Below are 23,790 nucleotides of genomic sequence, written 5' to 3'. Positions count from 1 at the left end.
AGAGATTTCTGTGATTTAAAGATCATGTCTTAAAAACTGTAGAAGGTTTTCTACGGACCAAAAAAAAGACAAAGAGGTTTCATGCTGTGTTCACACAGATCGCAACTCATGCGACAATGTTGGGTCTGCTTTGACACCTCCTAGAAACTTGTATGTGTTCATAAAAACTCCAGATGTGTGTGAGAGGAGCCACATTACTACGTGGAAGCATTGGCTGTATAACTTTGTTTTTCAAAACAGTCAGTGCATGGATGATGTGGACAGATCAGGTTCAGTAATCACGTCCCCATGTCTGGGTTCATGAGCTCATTCAAAGACTCTCCCACTACGCTGAGCCCCACTATCTACTGCAGGAGCTGCATCTATACAAGTGATACTTCTGTCTTTCTGTGACCCAGTTTGATCACTTGCTGTCCAGCAGTAGTCAAAGGAAGGAAACCATAAAAATAAGAATACATTTAGACAATTTATTCACCACTGTCTCAATGCAAATAAAAACATCACTTGAAATTCAGACGAATTCATTCAGAGAGTGATCAGATTGTCCTCCATCTTGGTTTTGGACTCCACCTGCTGTAACATCAAGATATCACGGGCCAAAGCTGAGTCCCTGATAAGTTACTGCTATGTGAATTCTTGTTCAAAGTTCAGATAAATGGACATCCACATCATAGATTTTGCTGTGTTGCCACCAAAGCGCCTCGCCCAATTCTCAAGTTGAGCCGCATAGCCTCTAATCGTGTCTGTCCATTGACTTTACATTAAAACTGGGCGCTCCGCTGTGGGAATCGCATTCGGTATGAACGCAACTTGCCGTTTTCCTTCATAGATCACTTGTTACTAAACTAATAATTTCTTCTTTTACAGCATTGGTATTGTTAACATATCAATGTCAATATTAATAAAAGGATATTTTAATGTACTTTTCCTATCCAATTGTCAATCAGTGATGTGATTTCTTTATAAAAATATTTTTTAATTTGTTAAACCCTGCTTCGTGTTTTCCGTTCAAGAACATAAAAACAGTACACACATTTTTATTCTTAGTTTGATTGTACTTTTTTTTCTTCTTCAAATCTAAGGATTGATTCCGTTTTATTCTTTTTTTCTGCAGTGTTGATGCCAAATCACAAAACACATTAACCCTCAAAGCTGCACAGAAAGCTATGATCTTGAACTATCTGCTAAAACAATACAAACAATAAAAGCCTGACAGTCCTTGGGATGACAAGAAATAGCAATTTTCTTTTAAAAAGGATTTTCACAAATACATGTTTTTTTTTCTTTGTGTTGGTTTATAAAGGATTTTGTCATGATACGCTGTTGACCTGAAAGATGGGGAAAACATTTGTCGAAAGGGTTTTTCTAATTTGATGATGTCTCTGTATTTCTTTATATGATTATAAAAAATAATTGTGCAAATTAAACAAACAAAAGGCAAAAATCATGTGCTTAGATAAGTCAATATTAAAAATGACACTAAAAAAGGAAGATTCACATTTTGTTTGTTGCTTCTGGGCAACATTATTACTGTAAGCAATATAGATTGTACACAAAATATTTATTCTGAAAGCAATAATTTTGTTTACGAATGTTCGTGGGCAAAGGATTTGTTTGTAAAAAAAAAATCTTAGCTACAAAAGGCAAAGTTTTGAGTTGTAAATGACATCTTTAATACAAATCTTTGTAGGCAAAATTGAAGTAACATTTTTGCATCCACATGTCTGTTGGAGGCAAACTTTAGTGTGTAAGCAACAAATTAAGTCTGTTGAGCAACGCTATTGCTTTTAATGGGCTTCTAAACAAAATGAAGAAGTCCTACAGCTCATCAAACGTTGAGCGTGTCATGCGGAATTGTTGGATCCACAGCTTCTCTGTAAAATCCCAACCACGACTTCCCAAAATGGCTTCATCCATAGCCACTGTGTGAGAAGCTCGCCGCTCCATGGCCTTAATAAGACGCCAACGTCGCGTTTGATAGGTGATAATGAGCGGTAGTGCCGTGGCAGAAATTTGAATGTATCTGATATTAAAAAGAAAAGTATTGTTAACATCTGCCGCCATGTTTTTGCACGACTTTTAGGGTGATTTGGTTTGTGTTTATTCGCGTAATTATATTGAATGGAGATTATGTTTACTGCAAAATAGTTTTTTATTTTTGGGACATTTCGATAGAGTTTTGCGCATTTGTGTAATGGGAAGACTTCTACTGAAGCCATCTTAACTGCTTGAAATCATCTACTATTATTTAGGTTGTTTATAGAGTGGCTTTTTGTGTGTTGCATTGCTCTGTTTTTCCCTGAAGTCTTCTTAAGTATTTTTGAGTTTTTCTGGCCCAACGCTTGTGGAGACATTTTGTTATTAAAAATGTTTAAAACTCCAAACAATTTTGGTTCGATTTCCTTCAGCACCACTCAGATTCAACCCAAACCAGTGTGGCGCAAATATTATCCAGCGCAACATTTCTCTGGAAAGAAACACGGTCTTTCTAGTTCATGGTACCAAAACAGTCCCTCATTATAATATTCAGTAAAAAGTGATGCTGCGTGCCGTTTCCCATGCAGTTCATCACGATTTGATTAGATCCCAGTGAAGTTTCGTGAATTTTCCTTTTTTATGTTTACATGTAAGGTTTACGCGAGGTTTGAGATTTTGTTGAGAGTTTAAATACATTTATTTAAATTTTATACAAAGAAAACGTCTGATGACTGTGCTCTGTAAGACGGACAAGGGATTCCCCAGCTAGATTTCACTCTATTTAATGTTATTTTTTCATTGAAATCAATCAAAGTCCTTTAGTTTGACTTTAAAAACACACATTTAGCATTAACATTGCCTTGACTGCAAAGTTAGGAGAGAAAATGGTAACGGAGGTCCAAATGATGTGAAAGGCACATTGGTATATTGATGTAAGTACAATAGGTGAAAAGGGGCAATTTGAACCTTGGAGGTCTACTCAAAATAAGTGCGATCAAGTCATTATGTAATAATGGTGACAGGTCTAACAGCAGCGGTGGGAAGCATAAACAATGCAAGGACAGATCCATTGTTGGAGCTGAGGTACGCCTCCATGCAGAGGAAGGAATCCAATAATTGTTAGAAATGCCTGAAGAGAGAAGAAAATTCAATACAGCCCAACATTGTGAATGAGCAACTGCTGTTCAGTTCAGTCAAGGGTCACTTGGATTAGAAGAGGACGACTCTGTCCTTCGGGAAAGGCCATTTGTGCTTTACCGTTGTTGTCATTAAAGAGGAAAGATGAAGGAGTCAACTTTTCTGCCTGTAGTGACAACAGAATTGACCATTTCTTACACTGTATCTTGACGCAAAAGTCACTGAACCAATTGACCTGTTCCACAAGCCAAATTTTAGTTTTTGGGAATACATTTTTATCCTAATATATCCTATCTCAAAGAGCCATCAGTGTTTATTCTCACTTCTAGTGTCGCCAGCTCTTGCTTTAGAAAAGATGCCCTTTTTTGAAGGTCAGACCTAAACATTTCCATTTTGATGAAGCTTCTCAAGGTTGGTCGGCTGGCCCTGAGGCAAGATTTTGGTTGTGCTGCAGCAGACCCAGACTGTTAGGAGCCGTCTAATGATGTAATGCTCATAAATTTACACTTTTCCTATAATTCCTCTTTTACCTTCCTGGTGTGGGTCTGCAACCATGCAGCTGCTAATGTTTTGATTTCCACATTTGATCAAATATGTTTTTTTTTTCTTGTTGTCATTTTTGATCCCTAGCTTTCCTTCCGATTCAGACTGTTGGCATTTTTTGGAAATATTTTAATGAATCGGATTCAGACAAGTTGCCATTGATTGAATCGGTTTTGGGGAATTTCTGCAAAACTTTAGCCAAACTGAATCTTACTTGCAGAAACACTGAGATAACTTTTGCTGAGCAGCGGTTTCAAGTAAGAAAAGTCTTTGTCTCATCCACCTGTACAGGGGTTGACAGGTGCTGCACTCAAGTCAATAGTGAGGTACACACACTGACCACTTATTGACCGTGTGAAACTGCTGCACGCACAATGGGCAGGTGATACATAAGTTACAAAGTCATTTCTTACTGTTCTATCTTAAGTTCACACCGGGCTCAGAAAGATGCGTTTTAAGCAACCGCTCCCAATGTAAAGTCAATGTAAGCGCGCGTATATGTGCATTTCAGGCTTCCGCGTTGAAACCCTGGCATTTGCTACAAAAGTTTTTAGGTCACTTTTTGAACTCTAGGCACAGAACGCGCTAGTATCAGGTGGCGGCATGCCCGGGTGAACACCCTATGCGAAGCATGGGTTCAAGAACCCACGTTAAAGGGCGTTCTTGAACGTGCTTCGCATGCTTGGTGTGAACGTAGCATAGTAGTCTGGCTTCTTGCAAGGATCCGACACGTATTACTTGAACAAAACGATTGGGCAGCTTGGGCAGTGCGCAGGGTTTGGGGATGTCAAAAAAAATAGAAAACATCTTTACAACACACCTGCATCTCCCCTATTTCCCTCTTAGGGCCAGTTTTTCCTTCAAAGCAATTTGTAATTGCTCGGGTCACATCGGTCGCAGGACCATCGGAGTGGAATCGCCCCGATTGGTGGGAAAGGTGACAATTGCTGATGACATCACCAGCAAATGGAATCTTACGCCAATAGTGATCGCGCAAAAATTGGGCTCATTTGACTTGAATTTTTTTGAGTACACGATGACGAATCAAACTCTGTCCAAAAAAAAATTATTTTTAATATTGCTGCTGATGAAAACTTGACTGAAGAAGTTAGGAAAGAGAGAGAGAGGGACAGAGAGCGCTGACAACTAGATAGAAAATATAGCAGGTCACTGGAAAAATAAATCTTATATCTCAAATCTTGCAGCACTAGAGAATGCAATTTGACCCGTTCTTTTATTTTTATTTTTTTCACCTCTGTAGTGCCTGTCTCTCTCAAGTGGACAAATGCACCACTTCCTCCACTGCCTTTCATGTTCCTGTGCGTTCGCAGACGCGGGACGTGTACAAGCAAGGTCTCCTTAAAAATAAACGCTATAAACACCACTCAAGTTCATTGCAGTTATCATGGAGGCAGTTGCAAGCAAAACCAGTCTACATTAGTATGAACTAGACTGCATGATTCTGGATATGACTGGATATGAAGTATGAACTGGGCTTTACTTACCCTTACATGTTGTATATGTGTTCACCACGACCCGTCGCCCACAGCATACTCGTCAAAATATGTGCATAAACATTCTTTATACCATGGCCGGGTGAATACTCGATTCTGATTGGCTGCTGGGTGTGCATTAAAAAGTGATATACCACAGGATAACCGCACGGTCACCTAGCTTAAATGTTTTGTATCACTGCGCCGGCTTCTTTAAAACAACCTTCTGCTTCATCATTTGGACAAAAACAAGCGGTAAGAGAGCAAAGCGATCCACAAGAATTAAGGACTAAAAACTGGTTAGCATGCATTTCTTTTGTCAGAGACCATGATAAGAGCGGGTTAATGGCCTTCGAAGTGTGCATTATTACTTTTTAATGCACTTTGCGGAAGCAACGCGGAGGACGGTTCAGGCTTCCTTAAAAAGTGATAATGCATACTTCGAAGGCCATTAACCCTTATTTGCTCTATGGGTTTACCAAGGAGTCTACAGTCCCAAAATTTTCTTTCAGCCATCGGTGTGCCCTGTACAGGTTTGACCACTGTATCGACTCATAAGGGCAGTTGTGACTAAGGCACAAACTGAATAATGCTATATTCTGTTAATATTTTTCCATAAAAGCCACATTTCTTGATAAGTTCACCGTTTAAAAATTTGATGAGGAAAACTGTGACGCTTTCCCAAATTTTTTCTGAAACAAGACTGTAGTTCTATAATACACCACCAGGTGTCACTATTAACTTACAAGCTCTTCTCTTGGCACAACAAAGCCCTCCTTCCTTCTTCCTCTCTTCTTTTCTATGCTTTCCTTTCTTTCCTTCTGTTCCTTCTCGTTTTTTCCCCTTCTTTTTTTGCTTTTAAACAAAGTAATTGCCTGCAGCAAAGCTCAGAGTCTGCTGCTCTGTCTGACGCTGATCAGGCTCCAGCCAGTCAATCACTCTGCTCCACCACAACAGCGAAAAGCTTGCGTGGTTAAAGGAGACACCGAAACCTGTTGTTGACATAAGATCATCTGAGCGTGTGCACGTGCTCATTTGCAGCCCCAGCACTTAGTCACATTTAAAGTCTGGCATTTCTAAATGTTTTTGCATGGCAGAGTGCATCTCATACACACATGAGGCTGGCGACAGACATCAATCTCCTCCCAGTATTCATATGTCACTGGGATATCTATAATTCAGGAGCCAGGGGTCTTGGCGATGTCAGGCTGCATATAAAGCTGAGTTTTTATTATCATTGATTCATTTTCATCTAATTTGCTTTGTGCCTCTCTTGTGAGGTTGTTTATGAGGATGTGTGCAGTTCTGGAGGTACAGTATGCGGCCTGTGGGAGCGCGCGGTAAACAGTGTGTGCACGTGACGCAGGTTCCGTGTGTGTGTTTGTGTGGAAGCTGCAGAAGCTCTGTACAGGAATCTGTCCCTGCTGATGCTCAGACAAATGACCAAATTGCTACAAGAATGTCATTAGTCTGCAATTTGGTGCCCGCATCTCTTTTGTGCTGACGGAGAGAAGGTAGTGCAGAGCAAGATGGAGGCAGGAAAAAAGGGAAGGGCGAAAGCTACAGTTAGAAGCCAGTTAAGCCATTTGCTCAACCCATGCGGCAGAGAGGCAGAGTCTCTTTCAAGGAAAGAGTCGACCAAGGTGGGTGCCAAGTGGTCTGTGTGGACTAAAATGAGCTTTTTAGGATACAACCAGGCAGCAGTCACATGAAGGCGATATCTCATCAATTTCCACAGTATAATCCTTTTGGATCAGGATGAAGGAGGACAGAAAATCTGCATTAAAGATCCATTACATTAAAAATTGTGGTTTTGGTGTTTTGAACATGTTTTTGTAGCATTTTTCTCATAATGGAAGGCATATAATGAAGAAAGTGTGTGTGTGTTAAAATTCAAATGTAAATCAGGAGCAAAGGCTGCAACAGTCCAGGATGTACCCTGCCTTCACCCATGAGTGGCTGGCATGGCCCCGGCAGCCCCGTGACCCCGAAAGGGACAAAACGGTTAAGAAGATGAATGAATGAATCAGGAAAAGAGGAAAAATATGCGGTTGAAAAAAGTCCCTGCTCCGTTCTACTCTGATCCATCCACTTGGAGACAAATAGATCTTTATTTCCCTCATCTGAGCTGGGATCTGGCTCAAAGCTGTAAGGCTGGATCGCCATTTTTGTTGCACCGGTAATGTTAGGATGTGAGGGGCTGTAAGCTAGTGGGAGAAAGTGTAAACAATTGTTGACTTGAAATGACTCCATGAACTGCAGAGACTCATGCACTGGCAGTCTGTCCAAGTTTCCAAGGAATCCCTATGACCCAAGCTTAACTACAAGCCAGTATAGATGGCAAATGGGCCCCTGTCCATCCTCATTACAATATACAGTGGGGCAAAAAAGTATTTAGTCAGCCAACAATTGTGGAAGTTCTCCCACTTAAAAAGATGAGAGAGGCCTGCAATTTTTTATCATAGATATGCCTCAACTACAAGAGACAAAATCAGAAAAATAAATCCAGAAAATCACATTGTCTGATTTTTAAAGAATTTCTTTGTAAATTAACCTCAAACAGTCACACTCCAACTCCACTATGACTAAAGCCAAAGAGATGGACACCAGAAACCAAATTGGTGACGTGCAACAGGCTGGGAAGACTGAATCTGCAGTAGGTAAGCAGCTTGGTGTGAAGAAATCAACTGTGGGAGCAATTATAAGGAAATGGAAGCCATACAAGACTACTGATAATCTCCCTCCATCTGGGGATCCTTGCAAGATCTCACCATGTGGGGTCACAATGATCACAAGAACGGTGAGCAAAAATCCCTAGTGATTGGGGGACCTAGTGAATGACCTGCACAGAGCTGAGACCAAAGGAACAAAGATTAAGTCACACTTTAGTGCCTTTTAACATAAATAGGGACTTGAGTTGTACTGCGCCACGTTTATATCCAAACAATATTGGGGACACACAAACTGGATTGCTGTGTTTTAAAGTGTGTCAGTCCAGTTTTCTGCATCTTAGCTTCACCAGCATGCAAACACCTGATCCAGCAGATCCCAGGTTATCTTTGAATAAACTCAAAGATGTAGAAATGTAGAAATGTATACAAATTTGGGCCATCTTCCCCAGTTTCCACTGTAAGGTTTAACCTTAAAAGGCCTTAAGGTTTGACTGTTAGCTCAAAAGGATTGAAACATGATATGATTTCCCCCAAAACAACAAAATTATGTTTACATAAAAGGTTTCTGCCCTAAAACAGCCTTTTTCTTTATTAAACCTATTGGATTTCACAACACATTCTTCTACACCAGATGGTTTGGATAGAAACCAACCAAATAGGTTCACGCTACAAACCAAAAGTCAGAAGAGCAACAGTGGCCTCCACCATAAATCATTATTTGTTATTCATCATCATAATAGATATTTAAACATGTTTACATATTAGAACAAAACGCAGAATTGAACAAGGGGGGAAACAACAATCCGCTCATTTAATTAGTCTAATTGTCTCCAGTGAACAGTCAGTGAAGCAAACCATCCAGGTGAGGATGCAGAAGAAACCCCAATTACAAAGTTTAAAAACAAATCAGAGTGAAATTATGTGAAGGAAATTGGGTTAATGATGAAGATGCTCAGAGTGCCGCTGCTCCTTGTATGCCGATTGATTTCCTTTTTAATCTCAAATCACCTAAAAATCTCAGACGAAGAGGCACTCACAAGCTGTATTCTTTCTTTGGATAAGAGCATCAAGTTCAACCAGGAGAATGTTAAAGACAACGGCTTCATCTTCTTGGGCTAAAGGGAAGACAGGTAGAGGTGTGGCTTTCAATGAACTTCCAGGTCTTTTCAGCCTTTGTTTTGGCCACTTAACCGTCTTCATTAGTAAGTCCAAACCCTTTTTTTTGTGAAGTTTATAAACCGGTTACTACTCTTACCACTTTAGTTCAGAACTTAGAAAATCCTCTTGGATAAGAGGTGAAACATCTTCAACTACAGTCCAGACAACCTTCTTTGGGACTTTGTTTTTGCAATGGAACCATCCTGGATGAGTGGGAATCTTTAAAGATATATTTAAGAACAGAGAACTTCCAAACAGCACCCCTACAACCATGGGACCAACATGACTCCCAGTCAATCTATGACTTTGAAATCCATTTTCTTTCAAAATTTTTTCAACCTTGAAAGAAGCTGCCAAGAACTGTGGAGCTTTAACATTTATTTCCACCTGTTGCTTTACTTTTACAAACAACATTCCCAAAAGTTTAGGTTTTTTAAACCCTTTAACATGGGAGATGTTGTCATGACACCTGAATAACACGCTTTTTGATGTACTGTAGTCCTGGAGCAATCGCATGGTCAACGTGAATCAGCTGGTTCTGATGTGGGGAAAAGCGGCTTTTCATGTACACTTTGTGCTGATATGCGACACATTCCTAATGTGAAGTGTTGCTTAATGACAAAAAGCTGCTTTTCTCAGCTGCTGCCTCTGCTGGAATTACGTTCATTGTGTAAATCAGGCGTGCCCAAAACCTAGGCCTCCGGGGCCGGCCTCCTGCTGGTTTTCCAGAAACCCTGCCTCATCTGCTGCTGGTTACCTGGATCAGGCGTGTTTAGCCAATAAGGAGCTTAAAGGCATATTGGTTGGAAAGCATGTTGGGCAATGGCCCTGAAGGCCTGGATTTGGGCATCCCCTGGAGTAAACGGTTGAGGAGTTATGGTAGTTGAAAGAATGTCAATACTTGAGCTTAAGCTCTGGTGTTAAAGGGTCACATTTAAAATGCTCTTTCCTAACTTTGAATATAGATAGCAGAAATTTAGACACTTGTTTTTGCTAAATGAGCTCATTTACATCCTCCTGTCCGGGGTCCAGCCCACCTTCACATGACAGTGGGTGTGATAGGCTCCAGCATCCCCACGACCCCAAAAGAAATGTAGAAAATGTAGAACCTTGTGAAGTACACAAGGTGAAAAATATTTATTTACTACAGTAAAAGAGCTTTTATGAAAATTTTTGTAACTGCAATCTTAATTTCTTTTTAGCAAAAATGAAGCCGTATTTGAACAGGAACCAGAAGCAACACTCAAAAGGGACCAATTCCCGTGTTCCCTTTGAAAGCCAGCATCTCTGAAGGTAGAAACAAAGGTAGAGGGACGTGTTTTGCTAATCAACAGCAGCACAAGTCAAACAGCACAGGAAAGAGGAGTTAAAGGCCAACGGGGTCAAAAAGACTTTCACCAAAGTGTGACTTTCCACTCCCTTGTTAGCTGCATGATGGTTTTGGTTTCACTGCGTGCGTTACATACTTGTTTAAATAAGCCTCTGTGCACGTCAAGGCCGTGCTACATCACTCTCCAAATCAAGCTGGTAAGAAGACATCAAAACAACACATCTCTGTGCTTCAACCAAAGCGTAGTAGCTGTGTTTTTAGCCTCATTAAAACCTTTTGATTGAAAAAAAAAGCATACCTGCGCACACCAGCAGTCACGCTAACATTCATTTAGCTTTTTCCCTGAAACGTTTCCCTGCAATCACTGTGACAACCGCAGAAATGCAATAATCCCAGCCGTGAAGTCAAGTCGTAAAACAATACGACACGGACAAGGGAAACCACAGAAAGAGCGCAGTGTGCAGCTGACAGAGGCAGACAGGCGGTTGTTTTTCAGATTTACATACCTTGCTGCTGAATGCTGCTTTCAGAGGGAGAGAAGCCAAGAGAAGGCTAATTAACACAGAGGGCAGCGGCACCCTCAAACAGACTGAGTGCTTCTGATCCAGCGGCCATAGTGCTGCCAATCCAGCATTTTCCCTGAACTCCAAGAGTTTTTGATTTACCGCTCACTTACTGTGAATGCACTAGTGTTTCTGAAAAAGGGTCAGATATGATGAAAAGATGCTGGACTGAACCTAATTGTCTAAATAATATTAACCTTGTGTTTCAGTATGGTAATACATATGTGACATAATCAGTGAATGTTGTAAATCATTACCAACTCTGTCATTAATTGCAGGATTTATTTTAAAAAGAATTCCAAAACAGAAACAGGAACCTAAAAATTGGAAGCGAAAATAAGAGCCAAAATGTAAAACAGTGAATGCTGTTTGGTTTTTTGATAGTCCGCTTCGTTCTGCAGGCACAACACCTCCTCTGAACAGCATGAATGCAGTGCATTTACTCATGTTTAGACTTTTTAGTGGAAGTGGTTGCTTGAAGGCGCATTGCTGAGGCTGGTATATATTTATAATTGGATGTGAAAATAATCAATAAATTGGTTCTGATAAGAGCACCTGAAAAAGTCCTATGCAAAAGATGGCAAGTAAAGTTTTAATTGCATGTACCTGAAGAGTTACGGCATATCAAAGAGTGTATTTTTTCGGTGTCCAACAGATATCTCTGAGTGTATTCAGACTGGAAAAGTCCATTGGTCTAGACTGAGTCCGTTTAATTTGGCCTGGAACGAGTCCTGAACATTGCATTTGGTCTGTGGTCAGACTACCGTCAAGCGGACTACCTGCTCTGGACCAAAGCTTGTAAACAAAACCATGTGACTAAAGAACTCTTCACTCATTAGTCAGGAATCCAGAGGGTGGGTCAAAGTAACTAGAGGCAAAAGTTATGGAAGTCCTGGGCTTTGCAGTTCTAGTCAGAGAAGTTCAATCAAACTTTCATTGACCGGTTTTGAACGTCTGTATCAACGTCAGGCTCAACATAAATTAAAAACCTGGGTTGTTCAGTCAAAAAATGAATAACCTTTTATTAATTCAGGTGCTCTTGTTGAAACATAATGCATTTCTAGTGTTGACTATCAGGTAGACTGCCTGCTTCTGAAGACCAATGGTGACAATTTTTTTTTCAAACTAAAAAGACTAAATAAAAAAAAAAAAAATGTGTATTACTCGAAACTTCCTTTTGTATCCCATTTACTTTAGATTTATGGGATGCAAATGGATACAATTCACCGCTAAACACCTCCTAAGCAATAGAAGCACATTTTTATTGTTTAGGTTCGCCAACTGTAAATTATTTCCTTCAATAAATGGTCTTTTGGGATAATAAATCATGTTCTGGCATTTGGAAGAAGCGGCTCTTTTTAAGAGAACTATGTACAAACTGGAAATGGTCCATGTTTGCACATGAATTCCAGTGACTGGCAAAGGAGAGTTGCAGTTCAGCCAACAACTGGAAGACTCAAAGAGCGTCCCGCTCACAACCATCCCATTTCTGGGCATTGCCATCAGCAACAAACACTGGCCAAAAGAATATGAATCAGTCCCCCTTGGTCTTTATGCATTTGTGTCCCACAGTGAATATTCATTAGCGTTTGATTTTTTTTCTTTCTTCTTCTGCAATAACAGGCTTGCAGAGCACCCATCTGTTGACTGAGTCTGTGAAGCCAGGTGCGCTTGTACTCATTTGTTTACGCCTTTTATTTGGAATCAGATCGTGTTATTAATGCTAATTGGAGTGAGCTGTTGGCCTCAGACAGAGCTTGTAATCTCACACATACACAGGACTAAATCCTGAGGTTGGATTTCATGGCAGCAATCATTTTAAAAGGAGTAGGTGTCTGTATTTTTTAAATGCTGGGCATCTTATCGAGTGGCAGCTTTTAACAGCCTATAAAATCAACTGCAGTGAGGCCCCTAGCAGAGCCTGGTACACCTCTGGTTTTATGTGGTCTTTTGTCTTTAAAGTTCAACCACTTACACCCTTTTTCACAAGAAAAGGTGACTTACTTTCTTGTAGAGAAGAAGTATTCTACTTTTAAAGGCCACAGTAAGTGTTTTGACTAGAATATTCAACAAAGCTTTAATTAATTCCATCATTCCCACCTCAACAACGCCACACCCACGTCTGGGATTGCACGAAATATTGGAACAAAGCACATGGACCACTTGCTGAGTGAAGATATCTTGGTGGAGATAAATGGGACAAATTCTATAATACCTAGCCAATTACTCCTTTTCAATAACATAAACCCGCAGAGACATTCCTCTTCTATTCACCTCTCTACCGTCTACAGCAAATTGCGAGTTTGTACAGCTACCGTGACTGGAAATCAATGCTTATGCTTGTTCTCTGCTGCAATTTTCACCTGCATCCACAGTGTTTTATAATCCCTTAGTTGGAAGACAAGCGGCATGATGTGTTATTAGTGGTTCAGTTGTATAAGAAGTGCGAATTGATTATCTGTAAAAAAGTTATAAAGGGTGTTCCATAAATGAAAAGCTCTGTCAAAAACATTCATGTCACAAATGTTAATTAATTTGGGAATACTTACAACACTCCTTTCTTTTTCCTTCAGATCAGCCCACATTTGTCCAATTTACACATTGTTTTTCTAAAGCTCAAATTGTGCACTTTGGTGATACAAATCGTAGCCTAGAGATGTAAATGTGGATAAAAAAGTCAAATTTTTCGTCTACATTTTTTCACTATTTTTTAATTTAGAATGAAATTTGACAAAAAATTGACTAAAAATGGACTTGATATACTTAAAAAAACTATTTTATTTCACACTATGTGTAATAAACTTGCTAAATTGATAACAAGTTGTTGTCAAATAAGAGACAAAAGGAACAAAAAGGCAGACTTGCAAGGCAAAACAAATCCACAGTGCCAAATATTGGAAAATATCTTGAATGCTCTAGTCAATAAACCAATTTTGTACAAGGATAAAGAGAGGGATCTTATTAAGTGGCCTTTTTGAGCTATAACTGTATCGCATGGTCTTGAGGTGGTGTATCTCCCAGTGCGCTTGGTTAGTTTTTCTGTTCATATTTCTCATGTCTCTAAGAGTGACACTGCATGCTTCTCATGAGAAGCCATACTATGTGTGGTGTGCATGATGAACAATAGAGTGATGATGGGAACTAAATCACAGCCTCAAAGACCCACAAAATGATGTTTTTGACATAATCTTATGGCATTTTTTGAAGATGGAAGACATACATAAAGAAAATCAAGCACAAAATTGCATTTCTGAGTATTTCTTCATTCAAATCGTTGTGAATCCGGAACACACAGAAACATGCTATTTGAAAAAGATTGTTTTTCGTCTTGAAATCATGCTGGGCGGGCCACAATCTCTGTTCTGATGCACCGACTTGTAGGCGACTAGATCCATGTTCGTCTTTGTTATCCCTTTCTGAGTTGACATCTGGCTCTAAACTGTGCAGCTGGATAAGCTCCAGTATGGCTCGCCCTTTTTGCCACACCGGCAATGTAAGGTTTGGGGTGTAAGCTAGCGGGGGAGTGTGTAAACGCTCAGTTATGGGTGACGGTAAGGGGAGCTGGGTTGCTTCGCATCAACAGCACCACTCACAACTCAGAGGCGAATTTTTCATGAACTGCCACTCTGCTGAAAACATGCCCTAGAAAGAAAACACTGGTTTTTGGGCTAAAACGGCATAATCATGACTAAAAGGCTATTCATTGGCTTTATTCACTGAGAAAAATCTATTTGACTCACCCGGTCTAAAACCTCATGATAAAAGTCTTTCGAAAGGCTTTGGAAGAATTTTTACCCTTTTTTGCTAGAATGTCTTTCATTTTTCCACAAGAAGGTTTTTCAATTAAATGTTGTCTTCTTTTTTGCTTTCATCTCATAAGATTCAAACATATTTCTAACCCTTTGAAGGTTATTGTGATATGTTTAATCTTTTTTGGCCAATTTATGTGTAAAAACATTCTGTAAAACAAGTCTATTTTTTAAACTTATTTAGGACGTTTTTTTTTATTATCTCTAATATTTTAGAAAAATAATTATAAGAAAGGGAATGTTAGCACAGCACTGCATAATTAATGCTTTTTTTTGTCACCTTCCTAGTGTTTTTCTATAAACAAAACTCTAATCATAGTTGGTTTTTGTTTACAACACCTGTCTTCCACGCGTTTGAATCTCAATTTGGTTTTACAGTTGACTTAGTTTAGTAATGAAATTCCTCTTGATGTTAGGACAAGAAGACTTGACCTTTTTCACTTCATGGCTTCTATAGTAAGTTTCTAATATTTCCCATTAGACAAAGCAATTACATGCTCTTTCCTTGCATCAGAAAAATCTCATGAAATGTGGCCCACTGTCACATCATGCTCATCGACTCATCTGTCATTGAAGGACCGTCATCATTCCTGTGTTTTATACTGACTTTATTTCAAATTATGGCTCTGCAGTATGTTCCTCTGAGAAAAAAAGGGAATCACAAAGTTCTTAATTAAATAAACAACATCTTTTAATTATAGTGTATTGTTATTCCTCTCTACCTTTCCATTCATCTGCTCTCCAAACATGCAGATGTCTGCCTCTTACAACAGGTGACTTGCCTTTATTGGAGGAATATGTGTTTGTTTTTGGTTATTCTGCATCTTTTTACTGCTTTTCTGTGGAATTGTATACTTTGTTGTTGACATTTTGTTTATTTTCTTCACTATTTCACAAAGGTTCTATCTGCAGCTTTCTATTTTAGACTTTTGCATGAAACTGTGGCTCCTTGCACCTTTTCCCAGCATTTTGCATTAATAGGCTCAGTGCTGTCACTAAAGCGTCTTGTGTGTTGGCAAGCTGATGAGCTAATTTTCAATTAAGACCTGAGGTGCCCTGTAGTGATGAAAGCCACAGTGGCCATATGTTGCATCAGGTCTGAGTTTATTATAGTGATGTTTCTGCACATTAATGTGGTCACACTTATGAAAACCTGGCTGAGACTGAGAGATGCAGTAAACTACACAAAAGTAATTTTAACATTTGCTTGGAATAACACTGAATTGGTCCATCACGAGCTTATTACAGGCTGTGTCTGAACTGTTGGAATCTTATTCTCGTCTCATACAACATGCAGTTTTTGACTCACCAAGGCTAAGTCAATGGTTCAAGATGGGTTTGAGTAACTCAATGATTTATTTAAAAGAAAATAGATCTTACAGATTTCCACTGTTCAATTTTTCATTGGATTAAGCCACTCCAAACTTAATATTCTAACCAACATTGTTGAAGGTCAGTCCATACATTTTTGGAATAAAGCAGTTTGCTTTTTTATCCCCCACTTTCTTAGTTGTCTTAGGTCGAATCCGAAATTCTTTGCCTGCCCCTACAGCTTCTCCGTATCCTTACATTTAGTCCTTCATTTAGAGAGTTATGGAAAATTGTGTCTTCTAATTCGGACATCATGGTAAATGGCATATACTTATACAACGCCTTTCTTCCTACAAGGACAAAACGCTTTACAGTCACGGACCCATTCACCCATTCACACACACATTCACGCACTAGATGAAGTCACTAATGTTCACCGGTCATCCACATTCAGTTGACAGAACATTTTGCGTTCATGGGAGGCATGTTGTCAAGCTAATCTTGAAGATTTTGCTGATTCCTCCCTATCACGTGGTGGAAGTGATATTTGTGACCGTAGCATCAGTAGCCATGTGTCTAATGCCATCCAAATTCGCAAGTGAATAAAGTCCTTTTCTTCAAATGTGTCCTGCCACTGTAGTAAGATCCTATCTTGCCTGGTCTCTAAGCAGGGTTGGGCCTGGTTTGTCATCAAATGGGACCACCTGGAATGACAAAGTGCTGTGAGTAACTGCAACCACATGGAGGCCTTTTTCCAGTGTTTCTATGTGACAGTCAGAATCCAGCAAAATGCACAGACCTGGGTCAGGAAAGGCAACGGTCAATGACATGGAAATGGTGGGAATATTTTCTCTTTTTTATTGTTTGTGCTAAAAAATGAGTTGGATATGAATATTTTTACTTTGCTTGATTTATTTATTTACACATTTCTAATGTTCTCAGTTTTAGGTCTCTGTTTTCAATATATTCATTTAATGGACTCTCAACATAAATCTAGGTACCTATGAAAAATGGGACGGCTGTAATCTCTATAAAAAAGGTTGCAGGTTTGGCTCCCACCTTACCTAACTACATCCCAAATTGTCAAGACACTTAACCTCACATTGCTACTGGTATTCTGGTTAGCACCGTTTTTGGCAGCTTTGCCACCATCAATGTCAATGTGTGCGCGCACGAGTGAATGGGACTTGTAACTGTATAGCAGTTTGGGCCTCAATGAAGGTAAAAGAGGGCTATAGAAGTCAGTGATATTTGCCATTTTCTGACATTTTACCAAATATTATCATTCCTGCTAATTTGGTCATTTGTTCTGATTTAAAGTACCAACTGTGCATGATAACTCACCATTTAAACAACACTTATTTCTTGTCTTTGCTGCTTCTTTTTGAGGTGTAATTTTTTTATTGGTTCATTTCCTATATGCCAGACTAAATACAACCCATCTGAATAAAGTGTCATCTTGAAAACAGCATCCAATGACTCCGCTTTCATATCACCATAGAAACAAAAACAATGGACACAACTAAAATTACATTTAACTAGCAGAGATTGGTACACACATTTGTCAAATCAAGACATACAATTTCTATTGCCATGACCTCTGGCATCTGTTAAGAGTGCCATTGTGGAAAAAATGCAGTATGACCAGTAAATATAAAAGAGAACTGGGCCGAGTGAATGCGACATCCCCTTTATAGCTGTCAGGGACTAGTGGTGTAGGACCCATCATGTAGGAGACCAGGCTTGGTGACAGAAACTTTGACAACATTTAATAAAAAAACTGAAACGTGACAAAACCAGAAAAGAGCACATGACCTCACACTGAGAAACTGAAAACCCAACACCTATACTACACTGAGAGTAAATAACTACACAATAATTCACCACAGCTCAAATACAGATGTTTTTTATAAACTCTAAAAGAGATTTTACAGTTTGTTTTAGAAGAACTGCCTTTTTTCTAACTCTTTCTATTGTAATGCCAGTGGGTAGCTTCGGCGTTGTCCTATACTTAATACATGACACAGTAGTTGGGGCCAAAGTTCAGCATGACACACAGCCTTTCAGTGCTGCTCACAGATTCAATATAACTGCTTTTGATACGGCAGATACATAAAAAGAAAGAAAAATCATAGTAGTAGGTTTAGGGGCTGTCATCTGGACTTAGTTTTTTTTTTAAGTTAGAAGACGTTTCACCTCTTATCCAAGAGGCTTTGACAATTCTCAATTAGCTGGTAAAAGATCTGGTATATATGCGCTCATTGGGGAGGAGTCAGACCTGAAACTGGATGGTATTGTCAACTTAGCCTACATGCTTTCGGGTCGTTAGAGTCCTTTGTCCTCAGCTGGGGGTTGGGGAGCCAGTGACTCCCTCCCCAAATTGGTCATCTCTTTCAGCTGTTAACGACCCAGGTGGAACTGGTTCGGTTTGTCTGGGTTTCAGAACACTGCCAACACTACTACTATGATGGACTCAACCTGGATGAATGAGTCTTCATAGACAAAAAGAAAAAAAAACTTTACTCTGGAAGTATTTTTTTTCTTTGGACTTTTCTCCAAAACACATTTCAAAAAGTAGATCACTGGACCTGATAAAAAAGAAAATCAATTGCAGGAAAATTCTTTTTTTTTTTCTTTTTTTAAAGATATGATCTTTTGTGCTTTCACCATAACAGATTTAAAGTCGTTTTGCTCTGTCTGCTACTGGATCATGAGTAAGCAGAAAAATGAGAATAGGGAAAGGTGTCTTTTGCTTTAAATTGGTTTGATTTAGAAGGTCTGTCAAGCAACTAGAGGCTGTGGTCAACAAAAATTCTTCTTATGTTCTTCTGAATTTTGGGTTAAATTTTAACCTCAGCCCCCCACCCCCACCACAATGTCCTAGATATTTAATTTACCAGTTAACACTTCACTACTTTCAGCATCTAAATGTGGCTTGACTTCTTAAACTTAAAAATACATAACACTCTAAGAGGCATTCAACAGCCGTGCGACACTCCAGAGATGGAGAGGCAGCCGCTCTCTGAGCCACGGCTCCAATTCATAACCCCACTAACACACGCTTCTGCCACTTCAGCTAAACATATGCACACATGCAAATTTAAGCGCACACTCAGAGAGTGCACTCACACACCGATCAACACACACAAACACCCGGACGGACGGTCGTCATCCCACTGCTCATCTCAATTCCCCTCGCTGTCCAGTCTTGTCCAGGTTGGTCGTCTGGAAAGTGGAAGAAGGCCGAAACTGTCCACTCTACTTATTATCATTGTCTGGCAGCAAACCTACAGGGTCAAAGTCGACTCTGCTTTCCCTGCATGCCTCAGCAAGGCTTGACTGACCCTGCCTGGCACCATAAAGGCTAGAGGAAACTGCATTCCTCTGCAGATCTGGCACCACACTGAGGTCACATTGCTGGAGGAATGGATTCACATCGATTGACAAATGGATTATGGAAATGTGACAAATGTTTATTAATTATTATCACTCATATTTGAAATGTAGAATACTTTATTTTGGATTTGGGTGTCCAATCCTGAGAGGTGCTCATTTTGGAAAGGGCACTGCGCTGATTGAATTTTAAAATAATAGGAAAATGAATTGACCCAAGAGTATAGACATCAACAAGAGCTTTTGAAGTCCCACTCTGACCATCATGTGAGCTTTTCTAAAAGGGTCCCCAGTGAACTTTTAATTATGATTATGCTAATTGTAGCACAAAAAAAATGTAGTTTTCTAGTACACAGTTTCTGCAGAGAGGCAGTAGTTCATTGAAAAAAATTACGCTGAAGCCTTATTTATAATAAGTGATACAGTCCAGTCCACTATTTGGAGCGTTTCCATTATAAAATGGACCCATTAAGCAGGACCGAACGGTACCATTTTTGGGCCCCCCTTGGTTGCAGGTCCATTGAAAAATGGGATGACTGGTTAGGGCACAGCTGAATTGGCTGAAGGTCATTGCGACAAAAAAAAGCGCCAAGAAGGCAGCTGTATTCCTTTTCGCAGCTCGTAATCTATCTCAAACTATAGCTTTGTGTATACGAATTACCAAAAGCCAAACGGAAAAAAGTGAAATGTTGGATGACCTCCATTGTTGTTGTTGTTGTTAGCTTTACCCTGCATGCGCCATGACGGTATAACTTTGAATGGAAACACTAACCTGAATTGCCTGGACCATTCCAAACCGGACCATTCCAAACCAGACCGTATCGCAAGGCTTTAGTTGTGGGTATGTGGCTCACCCAGCATATTTTCTTCGTCATAAATCTAATTTTCTTAAAAAAGGTAAAGAAATATTCAGAGGTTCAGTTTTTACCTAATTTTCTACATATATGTTCCCCATCATCAAAAAAGCTAAAAGAACATGTTAAAAACACCATGTTTATAAGAGTAGGTCTTTTAAACAATTTAGGCCAGGGGTCGGCAGTCTGCGGCTCCGAAGTCGCATACCTTTGAAAATGCATAAAGTTTGTGCTGAATGTAAATCCTGATTTATGTTGAGTTTCATTACCTATGTAATGCTAAATAGATAAAATCATGAACAACCTCTCCAACAACTTCAAAGTTTGAGACCAAAATGAATGACTCTCCATCAGATCTTGGTGAGTACTGACTAAAACTGGATTGGAAGTATCTCTATGTGCTCATGCATCTTTCTGTCAAAGAGCCCTCCACTTAGACTCCTCTGAACATCATGAGGCATAACTGCTTTTGGTGCTTAGAATTTCAACCTCTGACACCAAAGTCGCTCAAGGGCTTTTCAAAGAGTGTGGTACCATGTCCAGGTCCCTCTGAGATCATTTCCCACAAACATTCCAAAACTTCTATAAAGCATCGCTAAAATGCACAAGTGCTGCACCGCCACAAGTTCTTTTCCATAAGAAATATTTTTTAAAACACTCCATTCGAAAGTTTGAAGACCTATGGCTATGTTTCCTGAGTGACTGTTAGGTGCGTCATCATCCCTTACACAATTCAAGACCCAAAGGAGCCTGCTGTGACAACCCAAACTATGTGAATCAGTGAAAGAAGCAACAATGCATCATTAGTACTCTGTTGCCATGGAGCCTGTGCGGTTAAAAGTAGTGAATCTGCAAATGTAGCAGAGTTGTTGCAGGGGAGTTGGTGAAATAATGAAGTACTATCTTTTTGTTCCCTATGGTGACAATCGGAGCATATGACTCCTGAGAGAGAAAGGTGAACGGTAGTTCAAGCTAAAAGACTATAGATCAAAAAAATGTAATGACATTTTTCCCATTTTTGTATTCATAAATAAAAACGGTTGACATCAAGATTGGAGCTTTTTGTGGGAAATAAGTAAATTTGATAATATGCTAAATTAATGAAGGGTTGAACCTTTCTGGTTACACAAAACAATCAAATTTACAAGAATTTGTACCTGTTATGGAAGGAAAAATACTGAATAATCAGAACTAAAACTGTAATTGATAAAAGCTTATACCATGGTCCAGGTGAATACTCGATTCTGATTGGCTGCTGGGTGTGAATTAAAAAAAGTAATATACCCCGGTGACATACTACACCTTAGAAAGAAGTTGCGGTCTCATGGTCTAAATGTTCTGTATCACTGCACTGGCCTAAATGCCAGTTGGAATTCCAATTATTAACATGTTTTAAACAATTGTATTAAAATAATACATGTTCAATATTTGTACCATCTTCCACGGATGTACACTAAGGTCAAATTTGGCAAGCTTTAATACTTTTCAAATATAAAACAATGTTCAAATAAATGTGTACCATCACGAAATCCATCAATCTGGAATCTAATTTAGCAAACAGCTTTGTTGAAAGAATTATCCCACGGAGAGATACAACTGTGACAGATTTGCCCCATTAAAGTCCCACAGTAACACAGTCGTTGGAATTAAACATAAAGAAAAATACATGTGCTGAAATGGAGACACTGCTGGAAACGCATTAACTTACTTTATGTTCCTGAATAATCTCATAAACATGAAGATTTAGGAGACACTGGCAGTACTCAGACATGAACGTCCCAACTTATTCTTCATCAACAGAGGTGGAAACAGCAGCTGTCACCAAGATTATTCTGATAAATCCTCTTTTGCTGCAGTGTAGCCAGCTGCTAATAATTTCTAATAAACTGTCAGGTCGTATGTTTTAACTTGGTGTGAGAGCTGCCTTGACAACCGCAGGTACCTAATTCAATCAGTTATCTGATGTTTCCAACTGTAGGGAGTCTGTTCTTATAAATAATGGCTGCACTTGAAGCCGGCCCACTGATGCCAGGTCCTTTTGGCTGTGGACTGCACTTTCTGAAGAGGTTAGAGCTGTAGTTAAGGCTGAAAAACACAAAAAGTGTCAAATATAGAAGAATTAAAGTATAAAAAAAAACTCACTCATGATGAGTCCTCCACTCATATGGCTGCTTTGATTATTTATTGTGGAGTTTTTTTTTTTTATTGTAGTCAAACGTACTAAAATGATTTATTACCGCAGCGGTGTCCTTCAATGAACAAGTATGAGATTTGTCAACTCAATGAACCCGCAGAGACACTAAAACATTATAATTATTGTTTTATTTGTTTCTTGTAATCCCTCTTTTGAACAGCGGTGACCCAGATGCAAGTATTTAAGACTTTTTCAATGCCCAAGTGGCGACAGGTGTGTTTGAGCGGCCAATTCCGCTGGCAAACAAACGCACAATCAAGACTTCGTCAAAAACTCTGCCTCTGCCAAACTCGAAGGCGCCGCTACCGTCAACACTCCCACATTTCAGGCCTGCTGCTGCAGATTTTTTTTGACATTCCGCATTCTATTTCATCCTGTTTTTCCAACCTCCTCCCATGCTTTGCCTTTCTCACAGGCGTGTTTCCCTTGGCCTGTCATCGTCTCCTTATCCTTCAGCTTCTCTGGAAGTGGCCTTTTCAGCTCTAACTGTAGTCCCGCTCCTCTCCAGCCCAGCTTCCCAGGCTGACCTCCAGTCCCTGTCCCCAGGACTAGCTTCCATATTCAGTTGACCCTCAGCTGCAAATAGCTTCCAGCCTAAACTGGCTCCTTAACACATAATTGACCGCTGCTATGTAATATGTCTTCTATAAATACATATATTTGGTGCTTTAAAGCTAACTCCGAGCTGGATAGAGGATGTAAGCAACAAACAGCCTTAGAAAAAAACTTAGCATTGCCTGAATCAACATTTGGCTTACTGTCCAGTGCTCTGGAAGTACTTAGTTCTAAAGAAATGAAAAAAAAAAACAACAACAAAAAAGTGGTTTTAAATAGTAGCATGCGAAAAGTAATTGTGGTTGAACAATAGTAAACCTTTAAGTAGAAGTTTAGCACAGCCAGATATTAGGTTTAGGAGACAATTTCTTCATATCCCTATAATACAATTAATGAAATTACCATCTTAAATTTAGAATAAATTTTTTTATCTGAATCACAAAATTGGAAGAACTTTGAGAAAGAAAATTACGGCGGCAAATACCTATGCAGTACAGAATAATGTAGTTTAAACCCCTTCATGCCGGAGTTTATTTCCAATTACATGAAAAAAAAATGTCTTTTGTGTTTTTCCAGTTCAAGGTAATGCTAAATGAAGTGGAGTCCTGGATTTAATGTTACTGTAGCATCCCTTTCCAGGTACTAAGATGCCGAGTCTCTATTTTGTGGTTACTGTAGGCCATAACCAACAGCATACAGCTTGCACCAATAACATTAGAAAAAAAAACAAATCCGTAAACATCTTAACTCCCTTTCTCTTGCACCAGCGCACCCCCAGCCCAACTCAGTCCGGCACAGTAC

At 39.4% G+C, this 23,790-nt stretch overlaps 2 long non-coding RNA genes across 2 annotated transcripts in view; both read right to left on the bottom strand.

The window, feature by feature from the left end:
- The window catches only part of LOC144984175 (uncharacterized), a 421,174-nt gene that overhangs the window by 134,682 nt on the left and 262,702 nt on the right, over window positions 1-23,790 (bottom strand). The gene's annotated exons all lie outside the window — the stretch shown is intronic.
- LOC144990118 (uncharacterized) lies at window positions 15,270-22,372 on the bottom strand. The gene is made up of 2 exons (XR_013654071.1): window positions 19,127-22,372; window positions 15,270-16,697 (listed from the first exon to the last, which is right to left on the bottom strand). It is a non-coding gene; the product is annotated as an uncharacterized LOC144990118 (long non-coding RNA).

This window comes from Oryzias latipes, chromosome 2 (genome assembly GCF_053564925.1).
Source record: "Oryzias latipes strain Hd-rR chromosome 2, Olatipes_Hd-rR_3.1".
Classification (NCBI taxonomy): domain Eukaryota; kingdom Metazoa; phylum Chordata; class Actinopteri; order Beloniformes; family Adrianichthyidae; genus Oryzias; species Oryzias latipes.
Note: the sequence above shows the minus strand (reverse complement) of the source record. Positions and strands in the feature narration are given on the sequence as shown.